The sequence below is a fragment of the Trichosurus vulpecula genome, chromosome 4, assembly GCF_011100635.1.
Source record: "Trichosurus vulpecula isolate mTriVul1 chromosome 4, mTriVul1.pri, whole genome shotgun sequence".
Taxonomy (NCBI): domain Eukaryota; kingdom Metazoa; phylum Chordata; class Mammalia; order Diprotodontia; family Phalangeridae; genus Trichosurus; species Trichosurus vulpecula.
The window spans coordinates 333217900-333231507 of record NC_050576.1 but is presented as its reverse complement, the minus strand read 5'-3'; the positions used below and the strand labels follow the sequence as shown (position 1 = coordinate 333231507).

At 39.2% G+C, this 13608-nt stretch overlaps 1 pseudogene; it reads right to left on the bottom strand.

Moving 5' to 3' along the window:
* Positions 1–2105: 2105 nt before the first annotated feature.
* LOC118847205 lies at positions 2106–5371 on the bottom strand (annotated as a pseudogene).
* Positions 5372–13608: the final 8237 nt, after the last annotated feature.

The following is a 13608-nucleotide window of genomic DNA, read 5'->3' as shown; positions in this document are numbered from 1 at the left end:
CTTGGGTCTGATCCTTCAGAGTCTAAATAAATGTTATACTTCCTCTGCTTCTACCTAGAGAATTAATTATATTCTACGATTACAAACCATTCAGGCATGCTCATGGTCCTCTTCGAGGTCATGAATTTTGCCTTAATGATGTTACATGTGGGTCCTTATCCCATTTTTATGGTCTCTTTTGGATACAGACCTAGAAGTGGTATTGCTGGATCAAAAGGTATGCCCAGATTTATTGTCCTTTGTGCATAGTTCCAAATAGCTCTCCAGAATGGTTGGATCAGTTCACAACTCCACCAACAATGCATCATTGTTCCAATTTTCCCACATCTTCTCCAACATTTATCATTTTTCTGTTTTGTCATTGTACATTTGTAATGTACAAACATAAAAAAAACAAGGTTAGGAGTAAAATCTCTTAGGGAAAGTATGTTAATATATGTATGTGCATATGTATATATGTATATGTATATATGTATGTATACATCAATACCTATATATAAATATATCCTATGTATGTGTATATATGTATGTATACATCAATACCTATATATAAATATATCCATGCTCAATTGTAGCCTTGATGTAGTGGGTAGTGGGGAGGAAGGGGGAAAAAGAACAAAACAAAAACCGTACAGCGGATAACAAAACTAAACCTATGAGGAAGCAAAGAAAAGGACAGCTTTCAACTTAACACAACATTTAATATATAGACTTTCTTGAAATGGTAAGTTATTGCTATATATTTTGAATCCTTTCCTATGTTCTGCTGTGCACATGACATGTTTTTTTCTTTTCTTATTTTATAATTCAGTTTATAATGTTTTCCTTTTCTTATTATGTATTTAAGGTTTAGTATTTGTCAAATAAAAAAATAAGTGGCTATCCAGTTTCTACCATACAGCTCTAGTGACTGGGGAGTCACTACCTTGCAATGAAACCTCTTTCATTTTTGGATAGTTCTCATTCTCTCATTTCCTTACATCTACCCCAAAAATCTTGCAATTTTTATTTGTTGGTGTTAGTTTTACCTTTCAGGGTCAAACTTTAAAATATCTGAAAATATTACTTTTATAAAATATTAGTTTATTATTTAATAAAATATTGGTGATCTCCAGTCAATATCTGAGCACTGGACCCAGATGGCTCTGGAGGAAAAAGTGGGGTGGTGGCTTTGCACAGCCCACCCTCACTTAAACCCTCACTTGCAAATTCTGACATCACTTTACTGATGTCACAATCCTCTTCAGAAGGAAGGACAAACAACTACAACAACAACATGGCTTTTGCACTTTAGGCTTAACATTTCCAGTTCCCCTAATGTAGGGATTTTTCATCTTTTTTGTGTGTCCTAGATGCTTTTGGCAATTTGGTCAAGCCTGTGGACCCCTTCTCAGAATAATGTTTTAAATAATTGAAGAAAATACTAAATTTCAGTTAGGGGTCAATGAAAATAAAGATGTAAATTTTTCCCCATCCAAATTCACAAACTCCATGAAATCTATCCATGGGCCCTTGTTAAGAACTCTTCCTTTCCCCTTCCCTCCCCCCACCCCCTTTTTATGGATCCTCCCATGGAATGGCTAGATTCAGATGAAAGAAAAACAAAAGAAAATTGTAAGCACCTTCTGTATACAAGCATTCGTTGAACACTAGGGGAGACAGTGGGTTTAAAAGAGATTGTCTTTGTTTCTTGACCATGCCCATTTGTGTGATATGTCATATATGTCACACAAATAAGAACTATGACAAAAATAAAATGTAAATGTTGTATGAAGGGGTAGGATAATTTTTTTTTCAAATTTATAGCTAGTTTTTTTCTATTTATTTGAAGCACAGTAAAAAAATGGTACACTTTGGGAATTCAGTGGCACAAGGTCACTATCATAACTTTACCGACATTATACATTAAAAAAAAAGGTAGATTTTCTCCATTTTTGAAATATCGCGTTACATAATTTTACTTGCCCAATCAGGCCATTTACAAATATTAGGTCAATAAATTTCTAACATCCATACAAATATACCTATCTTACTAAAATTCAAGAATTAAAAAGATCAGTGTATAAACAAGAAAAGACAAAAAAAAAATAACCTGGAACGAAAGCCTAGATAGCACATCTAAAATCGGGGCTTTTGTTTGGGTCTTCATTCTTCTCTCCCTCTGCCATATCCTGCAGGAGTTCCAGGTCCCATTCCTCTAGGGCCTGATGCTCATGATATGCACCTTCCATTTTACTTTCCAGTTTGTCTTTTGCATCTTTCATGCTTTTCTCAACCTTTGCTGCTTCTCAATTTCATCTGAAGACTTCCATCCCTGCAAATACGCAAACTCAAAGGTGCCGTGCCGAACAAAACATGGAGTGGATTCTTCTGAGGAAGCTTTTCAGGAAGACTATCTCCATCATCTAGTTGCTCAAGTGGTTTCAGGATGACTGGACCAGGAGCTGTTGTCGATAGAAACGCTCCTTCGTTGCATCATTCAAATGCTTTTCGTGCAGCTGGCTTGGAAGCAAATCCAACAATGCCTTTTCCTGTAGATCTTCCTCGATCATCAACAATTACCACGGACCTTTCAATAGGTTCAAATCGGCTGAATGCTGCTTCCAATAATTCACCGGAAACACAGGGTGGAAAGATTCTGCACAGAGAGGGCAGCTGCACGTGTGGCAAAAGGAACACGAAGTTGTCGCCCTCTCGTGGGTGCCTCATCAAGATCTGCTTTTGCATTTTCCGCCAGGGCTCTCGATTCCAGTTTGATGAAACTGAATCCTTTGCCCTTGTTGGTAAAGACTTCGCCAGGTTCTCCATATTTAGCAAATAATCTTTTAAAGTCTTCGTCTGTAACATCAGCTGGCAGATGTCCAACAAATAGCCTACACTGCTGTGTATAAGTTTTCTCTCCAGGCCTCCTCAACAGAGACAAATATGCATTAAAGCCCTCTGAGTCCGAGGGCGAGGGTCCCTGGTGATGAGGCGGCTGCTGCTGGTGGTGCGGCAGATGGTGCTGCCGGCCCCCTCGGGGCTCCCTGCCACCAGGTGTGGTGGCTTCCCGTGTCCTCCAGGAGGAGTGACGCCGGCCTGCCAGGCTTCTACCCTCCTGGCATCTTGCCTTTGGGCCCGCCAGGGCTCGGACTGCCTATACCCCGAGGTTCCTGGAGGCGGAAGGGGCGGGCCCGCTGTAGCCAGAAGACTTGAGACCCCACCCCGCCGCCAGGGGCGACGGTCCGGATGAAGCCCGGGAGGCCACTGAGCCCTCGATTCCGGCTCAGGTCCACGCCCGGCCGCTACAGTGAACGGAAGTCATGGCTTAGGCCACTGCCACCCCGTGACTCCGGAACCGGTCCAGAGACATGTACGTGATCAGCAATGGGACGAGGCAAAAGCGGAGAAGCCGCTCGGGGAACGTGGAGGCCACCTTGCTGATCACAAAATGGCGGGGGACACCGGGGTAAGATCCTTCTTAACTGTACTTCATAGAGGAAGTAAAGTAAGAGAGTCTAGGCCAGGGGTGGGGACCCTGCGGCCGGGAGGCTACCTGTGGCCCTTTAGGTCCTCAAGTGAGGCCCTTTGACCCAATCCAAACCTCCGTTTGCAACGAATTCTGTAAAGTTTGGTCAAAGGGCTGCACTTGAGGACCTAGAGCCCCACATGTGGCCTCAAGGCCGCAGGGTCCCTCCCCATGGTCTAGGCTCTGTACCCCCTTGCAAACAGTGGGAAAGGTGCTCAGTAGTGTAATAAAAGCAGCAAATGCAAAAATGTGGGTAATGTTTAGAGCAAGGAGGAGCAAAGATTGACTCCAACCTTCCTGGCAGTGACGGTGCTTCCCTCGCACAGCCCCGTGCTGCACTGGTCTGAATTCCAGAGCCTGGAGGCTGCTTTAAGTACCGGCCTTAGGAGTTAGCCCCTCAGTCATGGGCCCCCCACGTCCTCAGTGGATCGAGGAAAGCTGATCCCTGTCAAAGGAAGAAAAGCCACACGATATAGGGCGTGTTAAAAATGTCTCATCCCCCTTCTGACCACCCACCCTCATGCTAGGCACCCTCCCTGTGCTCTCTGGAATGCTTGCTCTGCAGATTACTGACTTTCCTCTTAGAGCTTCTCCTTTCCCACACCTTTCATCTTCTGAAGGCAGCTAAGTGACAGAGCGTGTCGATAGGGTCCGACCTGGAGTCGGAAAGACCCATGAGTTCAAATGTGGCCTCAGACCCTTACCAGCTGTGTAACCCTGACCTAGTCACTTAACTCCGTTTGTCACAGTTTCGTCGTCTGTAAAGTGAGGATAGCAGTAGCAGCTACCTCGCAGCGGGGTTTTGTGAGGACTGAACGGGGTGATAATTGGAAAATGCCTGGCATGTATAGGAAGCGGTATATAAATATTAGTTGTTATAAATATAACAGCAATAACAATCGTTATTGTTACTACCTGGCTTCCTCCCGATGACAAAGCCTCTAGAACTCGTTGCGCGTTCACTCATTTTCCCTTGACTTTCTGGTCAGAGTGGGAGAGCCGGAACACTACCTGTTGCCCAATGACACTTACTGGCCCTTGCCCTGTTTTCACCACTAGGTAGCCACTCCTCCTTTACTGCCTGCTCAATCAATATTGCACTTGATGTACTCTGCTGACCTCCAGGACACTTTTACTCTTCCCTCAACTAGTTCAGAACTCAATTAACGGTCTTTCTCTCATCCCCAACCCCTGACCTCCGACTAAGGGATTGCCCCCTACATAGTGATGCTCCCTCCAATACCATAATATTCTATTTCTTCAAATTACTCATTTCCCACGACCTGCCCTTTTATCCCACTTCAGCTACACACAGAGATAGTCGATTCAGACTGCTTCATTCAACTGAAACTGCTAAATGCAAAGTTACCAAGGACTCCTTAATCGCTCAATCTAATAGCCTTTTCTCTATCTTTACCCTTTTTGACTCTTTGTAGCTTTTGACCCTGTTGGTCACTCTCCTTCTTAATACTCTCTTGTTTCTAGGTTTCCATGACACTACTCTTTCCTGGGTCTCCTACTACTTGTCCCATTGTTCTGTCTCAGTCTCCTTTGCTGGATCTTTATCCAGCTCAGGTCTGATAAAGGTGGGTGTCTCAGAGAGTTGTTTCCAGAGCCCTCTTCTCTTCTCCTTCTGTACCATTTCACCTAACTCATCACTTTCCATGGATTCATTATCTTCTGTATGAAGATGATGCTCAGATCCTCTCATTTAGCTTTAACCTTTCTTCTTACCTTCAGAATAATGCCTCCAATTGCCAATTGGACGTCTTGTATTAGATGTCCCGTAGATGTCTTGAACTCAACATGTCCAAAGCTGAGCTCATTATCTTCCCCCTCAAACTCTCCTCCCTTCTGAACCATTACTATTCAAGGGTACCACCATCCTCCCAGGAATCCAGGCTTGAAATATCTATGTCGTCTTCAATTTTATAGTCTCTCTCAACTCCCCTCTCCATATCCAATCTGTTACCAAATCCTGTTGCTATTACCTTCATAATATATCTCATATATGTCTCCTTCTGTGACACTACCACTATCCTGGCATAGGTCTCATCACCTCACACCTGGACTCCTTGTCATAGCCTTCTGCTTTGTCTTCCCACTTCATCTCTCCCCACCCCAGTTCACTCTGTAGTCAAATTGAGCATCATGATCATCCTAGCTATCTTGCCTCTTTTTCAGTAAACTCCACTGACTCCCTATTACCTCCAGGATCAAACATAAAGTCTTCCACATGGCAATCAAAGCCCTTCATGACCCACCGCACTCCTACCTTTTCCATCTTCTTATGCCTTTATTACGCCCCACTTAATCTGATCCAGTGCCACTGGCCTCTTTTTTGTTCCTCTCACTAAACATTCCATTTCCCAACACTGAGCATTTTCACTGGCTGTCCCTTATATCTGGAATCCTCTCCCTCCTCATTTCTTCCTTCTGACTTCCCTGGCTTCCTTTGAGTCCTAGTTAAAATCTCATTACAAGAAGCCTCATTTCCACTTTATCCTTTATGTATATATATATTTTTACATAGTTGTTTGCATATTTTCTCTATTATACAGTGAGCCCATTGAAAACAGAGACAGTCTTTTGCCTTTCTTTTTAGCCCGAGCCTTATTAGAGTACCTGGTGCCTAATAACACTTAATAAATGCTGATTGAGCTTAGCACAGTGTAGGTGTATGAAAGATGCTTAATCAGTTTTGGACTAACTGAAAAAAGTTCCACTTGACAAGTCTTTTTCACCTCTGCAGTTCCTTGATTAGACTGTCCTTGACCCTTTGAAGGGTAGAAGCTCATGAATATGACCAGTCCCAGGAATCATCCTAAGAACAAGGGAAAGTTGGGGGCTTTGGAGGAGGGAGGAGCCCAGAAGTACTCAGCTTTGTTAAAACTATTTACTCATATAGTAATAAAGAGTTTGCCAGATGGAAGGGTGAGAGAAAGATAGAGATGATCACCCTTGTTGTTGTTTGTTCTTTGTTTTCAAAGAGGATTGATGACTTTGTGACTTGATATCTTGTGTGTTAATTGGATGTTCACCTTTAGTAGCTGGGGGAACTCTATCCTCCCAACAGCCCCCAAATGCAACAATCCTTAGGAATAAGCATAGGGATGAAAGAAAGTTGGTTGTTTTAAATAAGGTATGGTATTTGTAAAGTATGGAGAATATACCATAAGACTGTGGTTACTCAAGTTTCCCCATGCCATTGACCCAGATAGTCATCCACCCACCCCTTAAAAAAAACAACCAAAAGAAATCAGAAAAAAAATCTGAGAAGTAATCAAAGAAGTGAATAAAAAATAAAAGAAAAAAAATCATATCTAACAAAAGACTTCAGAGTTTAAGAAAAACCCCCCAAAAGACCAAATTCTCCAGGAAAAGAGAACAATGGAATTAGAATGTAAAAATTCTGAGGCAGAAGATAAATTTAATTGAGCAAAACAAACAGCAAGTTCTGAGGACTGAGAAAGCTCTGCAAACTAATGATACTGAACTTTAAAATGTGACATGAAGAAAAAAAAGTTAGAAAGAAATGATACAAATTAATGTCCCTCAATGCATATTTGTTATAAGCTCTGTTTATCTTTTTTCAATTGGGAGTAGGAGGAAGAGAAATATAGATTCTTATTCATTTAAAAAATCATCTACATAATATGACAACATATATTATGTTTTACATATATAAAATATGCATATACTTTCTACCCAATGAAATAGCTTTAAATTTTTTGAACCTATGACAGTTTTAGAAAGACATTATTAATAACATAATAATTGTTGGAGAGCCAAATACTCTTCTCTCAGAGATAGATAAGTCTAACTTATACAAAAAAGAAAGACAGTGCTGAACAGATTTCTGTGAAAATTGGATTTGAAGCACCTATTGGGATATTACAAGTAGAAATATTATCTATTGCATGAAGCCCCAGAACATTGAGAAGTCTCCTCAGAAAGTTCTCTAAGTACACAAAAATGTTTGGCTTGCCTATCTACATGGGGAAAAAAAACAAAAAAACAAAAAAACATGTAGAGGCAGTATGTCTATTGCCCAGATTTTGACATGCAGTTGGAGGGCCAACTTATAAAACTTGTCTATCAATACGTATATCTGGAACAGATAGTACAAATGGGCAGCTGATAGGAAGACACAAATAAGAGTCATACAGCATGCATGGAAAGCCATGGGTGGGTTGCAATCTGAAAATCAAAATTGCTAGAGTAAACATCCAGGTCAATTAGAACATGGGCCATTTGAGCATATGTACTTCTTAGCATCTCATCATAACTGAATAAAAGTAATCATTACTAGGATAAAAAGGAGACATACCAATATAGAAAGTCAGAAATAATAAATGTATCTCCCATAAGTCATAATATAATGAAATAGTAACCAACAAAGAAAATATAAATAAAAAGGCACTGTCCTAAATGGACACTAAGTAATTTTATCTTGAATAATCAGTGCAGAGAACAAATCATGCAAGCAATAAATAATCATTTTAAAAAGAATAACAGGCAGACAAAATACCAGAACTTATAGAATATAGCTGAAGTAGTCTTTAATAGAAAAATTATATTCCTGAAAACTTGTATTAACAAAATAGAAAAACAGCATCAATCAATTGAACATCTATTTTAAAAAACATAGAAAATAAACCAATTACATGTCCAATACAAGAACAAAAAGAAAAGCATTGAAAATAAAAAAAAAAGATTGTAGAAGTGATAAACAAAATTAAAGCTATTTTTAAAAGACTAACAAACACACCATTAGGCAACTTAAAAAAAAATAGAAAAATCAAATTACCAAAAGAAAAAATGAAGCAGGTAAATTGATTTTTAAAAGAAAGTAAATAATAAGGATTACCAGAAACTACTTTGTACAGTTTTGTGGTAGAAAAACTGAGAATCGAAAAAGTTATTTACTATCTGCTACCCAGATTAAAAAAATAAGAAATAGAGAATTTAAGATAGTTGAATGATGTCATATATTTTGAGCTTAAAATAATGTCAGAGGCCATCTAGTCTAAGTCCCTTATTCTGCACTGGAGGAAACTGTGGTCCAGATTTGCCCAAGCTCATAAAACTTGTAATCAACATATGTGGAATTTAAACCCAGTACTTCTGACTCCAGATGCCATGTTCTTTCTATTGCTGAACAGTGAGAACTGAGAAACATAAAAATGTATTAAGCCATGAAATAAATAACAAAAAGGGGGGAAAAAACTTGGTCCACATGGTATGTGAATGTTAACAAAAATTTAAAAAGCAATTAATACACGTGCCATAAAAATTATCCTAAAAAAATAAAGAAGGTACTCCACCAAACTTCTTTATATTTGTCACATATGACCCTGTTATCCAAACCAGGGATAGATGAAATAGAGACAACACTCATTCCACTATCAATCATTTATGCAAATACTTTAAAGCAAGGAATCTATAGCAATATGTCCAAAAATAATATAAATGATGAAATTTGATTGCTACTAGGGATACAAAGATGATCCAATATTAAGAAAGCAATTGGATACAATGAATTATGTAAAAAAGAAAAATATATCAACACAAATATATTAAGAAAAAGCTTCTGACAAAATACAGTACTTGCTTATGTTAAAAACTCTAAAAATTATAGGCAAGGAAGGGTCCTTCTTTTAATATGACCAAGGTATATACATGAAGAGCTAACATTATTTACAAATACTTTCCCAGTACAAACAGGGGTAAAGCAAGAACTCTTCCAGCTCCAGTAATAATTGAAATAGTTTTAGTAATGTTAGCCATAGAAATAAAGTAAGGAGATTAAAGTAAAAGCATCAGCAAAGAAGATATAAAATTATGTTTATTGGCCAGTAACATTAGTGTATACTTAGAGAAACTCTGGAGATAGCTGAAGAAATAAATTGGGATACAGTTAAAAAAAAAACGGTACCAAATATATCCACAAAGTCATCAGGATTTCTATACAGTAACCAAAAAAATAGTAAGAGAAATTCTACTCAAAATCATTAGTGTATAAAATATCTGAGAGTTAAATTACAAAGACACACTTTGGACAGTGAGTTTTAAAATGCCCTTCTTAGAAATAAAAGAAAACTTAAACAATTGGCCTATGCCAATATAATTAAAAATCATTATATATACATATATATATAATATGTGTATATATATATAATATGTGTATATATATATATATACACAGATACACATATATGTATGTATATGTGTGTCTATATGCATATACATACATATACACATACAGCATATATAATGTCTATCCATAGATCCAGACTTGTGATTTCATTGCTGCAGAGAGGTAAGGAGCTCCCAGTCAAAAATTATTTCTAGAAATACAGATCAGCAGCTGTTATGCAATTTATAATTTTAGAAAGTTGATTGGGGCAATAATTAGTTAAGTGGTCATATAATGGTCACTCAGCTATTATATGTTAGAAGCATGACTTACACCTAGGTCTTCCTGACTCTGAACCCAGCACTCTATCTACTGTCTCATATTACACCTTTCTACCAAATCTAAATCTATATATTTTGTACTGTACCAATAAAAGTACCAAGAGATAATTTATATAATAAGAAAAAAACAAAATTCATTTGGAGGAAGTAAAAGTATAAAATCTTAAATGAACAAGGAGGAAAGAAGTAATGAAAGAAGTGTATCTTTACTAGACCTCAAACCCTATTGAAAATCAAAACTTTTTGATTCTAACAAGTAGAAAAGTAGACCGGTAGAACTGCAAAAAAGTAAGAACCAAAAGCATTTAAAAATATTAGCCCAGTGTTTGATGACATTGGCATCCTTGATATCTGACCAACTCTAAGAGCTTCATTCTGCTGCCTATATTGTCTTTTGGAAAAATTGTTCTCATCTGCCCATACCACTGGGAGAAGTGTTTACGTGCTTGGGGTAGATATCCTAGGATAAATCACCTGTTGCCTGAGGTAGTTGAGGCCCAGAAAGATTTCAATAAGTTAGAATGATTTTTATAATAAGCATTTCAATAGACATAATAAATAAAGTCCTGTACTCATTTTAAAGAAAGCAAATGCACACGTATAGGATAGAAATCTTAGCGCTGTGGCCACGGCTGCAAGGAAGCTAAAATCTAAGCTGAGTCAAGGACATCACTAAGTCATTCAAAACTGGAGCTTTGCTGATCTGCTATTATAGCAATATATGTGTATTGTGTAGTGGGGGGATGTAATAAGGAAGAGTAGACCTAGCCACTAGTAGTTACAGAGGGGCATTACTGCAGAGCTTTATCACTTTTTTGTAGAGCAACCCAAACCCAAGGGAGCCATCAGAGTTTGGGGAGGTTATACTGCTTGTTCCCAGGAGACTGCCCTGATGTCTTCATGTCTGTGTCTCAGGGTGCCTGCCCTTGAAAAGGAAGGCAAAGTAGCTATCGGTATTTGTGTCTTCTTTTCCTGAATGCCTTTTGTGTTATAGCTACAGTTGATACTTCTCAGTTGGCTGGGTGTTAGTCTTTGGGAAATTAGGTGATTATGAGATGATCTTACCAGGACAGCCTTAAGACACAGGTCTGGTATGGAACCAATCTAAGACTGAATACAAATAACCTCAGAGGTGGGTGGAGATCTCCAGACATAATAGTCTTACCAAATCATGGATCTATTTCCTCTTTCTTCTGCCTCACTGAGGAGCCGGGAAGAAATTGTGTACAAGCTCAAAGAATAGCTGAAAAAGTTGCAAAGGAAGGGATTACTGCCCAGTAAATTCCTGCCACCTTAGTTTTGTCCTCCTTAGGAATGGAATTGCTTGCAGTTCTTTCCCCAGTATGTATATACACCTGAGGATGCAATCTTACTCGCTTCAAACTCCTTTTCAGACAAAAAAGGGAAAGCTCAAGTACTGAATGAATGAATAAAGCATGTATTAAGTACTCACTATGTGCAAAACCTGTTGCAGAACAAAACATTGTGCTAAGCACAGGGGATCCAAATAGAAAAGTAAAATAGCACTTGCTGCCAAGAAGCTCTCATCCTAATGGGGGAGATAAATAGAATGCTACAACTGCAAGTCCAGTGGAAAGGTCTCATGCTCCTTAGGTTGCAGAAACAAATCAATTGGTAAATGCCTCTTCTTTAATATCATTTTCACTGTTATATCAGTTTTTGATATTGAACCATTTGACATTACCAAGGACTTTGCTAGCTGGAACTTTATTTTCTATGAAAAGGCTGCAGCCCCTGAGAGAACAGTTGTCAGGTTGCGTTTTCATAGGAGTTGCTTTGGAGGAAATTGGCCATGAGCATTGGGCTAAAAGCATTGGTATTGCCCAGGCTCCTGGGTTCAAGAGCCCTGTCTGCTTCCAGTTGGGTCCAAGGGGAGATGGTGGTCAAGGTGCTGGGATGGTGGTGATTCAACTTGCCCACTTCTGTATCTCCTTCAGGGTGCCCCGCTGCTTCAGCAAGGCTGACTTGCTTGCTATGTGGGTGGCAGTTGATTAGCATTTTGGAGAGATGGTTGACCCTGCCCTCCCACCCCCCCCCCCCGCCCCCTTCATAGGAGTTGTATCCCTCTGATGGCTGTAAGAGCTAAGATGGAAGCAGGACTGAGATCTGGACAGTGTTGCCACTCCCAGGGCTCTTACAATCACACACCTCTTGGTGGTACTTGGTCATTAACTGTTGCTTTTGATTCGGAGGAAGGTAGGACTTGTTTCCACAATGATTTCTCCCCTCAATTATGGCTGTCGGGGCAGGACTGGAAGAAGGTGCAGTGGTTTGGGGAATACTGCTACCCCAAAGGCTGTTGGGTTCGAGGTCCTGGGCTGCCTCCAGCAGAGTCTGAGAGAAAATGGCAGCCAGATTAGTACTGGTGGTGGTTTAACTTGCTCAGCACCCATTGTCTCCCATCTCTCTCTCTTAGAGTGCTATGTTGCCCCAAATGATTCAGGGACTTTAGGACCTGAAGAAATATATATTTCCAAGAGCAGGGTCAGGAATTAGGAACTATTCCTTTAATAAAAGAACATATCTAGGAGTGAGAGAAAGCTGGTCTCCCTAACATGGCAAGTGAAAGTCACCAAGATGAGGTAACACTCTGGGCAGTAGACCTGCCTGTAACTGGGTATGTGTACTCCTTTAGCTCAGATGATATATATCCAACATCTTACAGCACCATAAGAATTACAAAAGGAGTTGCCTATATATGTCCAGGAGTCACCAAAGGTGTCTGCTAAGACTATGGGTGACTCTCTAATGGTGAATATTGAAAGGATTCATACTGAATACCAAGACTTGCTGTAATTCTGTAGCCAGCAGAAAGCAAACTAATTGATTTTTGTACCACAAATTACTATTCCACAGACCTCTTATTGGTTGCATCCTTTCTGTTCAAACAAATTTACTCCCTATATGGGTGAGAGACACAGACCTTGTGGAAATAGCTTCAAGTAATTATTTTTAAAAATAATTTTTATTGTTACCCATTATTCTTCCCTTAAATGAAAGTAAGTTACACTTCTCCATTGATTACTGAGACACGTTAGTTATCATATCCTATTTATTAATTTCAAGAGAACAGATCTACACTGAACTGGATTTTTATGGTACTTATAATTCTTGGGAATTAGAGGCAGGGGTGAGTAAACAATAACCTTCCAAACATGGCTCTGACATTGTGATTACCTGGACATGCCTTTTGCATCGACAAAAACATCTGTATCCACTTGGCATTTAATTAATGTAGTTTTGGAGTGTCTTTTCAATTAATACATTTTGGTCTACTTAGAGATAATATTCTGATTTTAACCTGCAAGTCACTGAACCTCTATTGGAGTTTTTTTTTCAACTATAAAATGGGGACAATAAAGCACTTACCACACAGGATCAAATGAGATAATATATGTGCTCAGCACAGTGCCTGGAACATAGTAGGTGTTTAATAAATGCTTATTTTCTTCCTTCCTTTCTTTGGAGGCAAGGAAGTATGTTTAGTGGAAAGAGTGCTGGACTTGGAGTGAGGAGAGACCTTTTTCACATTCGTGTTGTGTAACCATGGGAAAATCACTTATTCGGGGCAGCTAGGTGGTGCAATGAATAGAGCACTG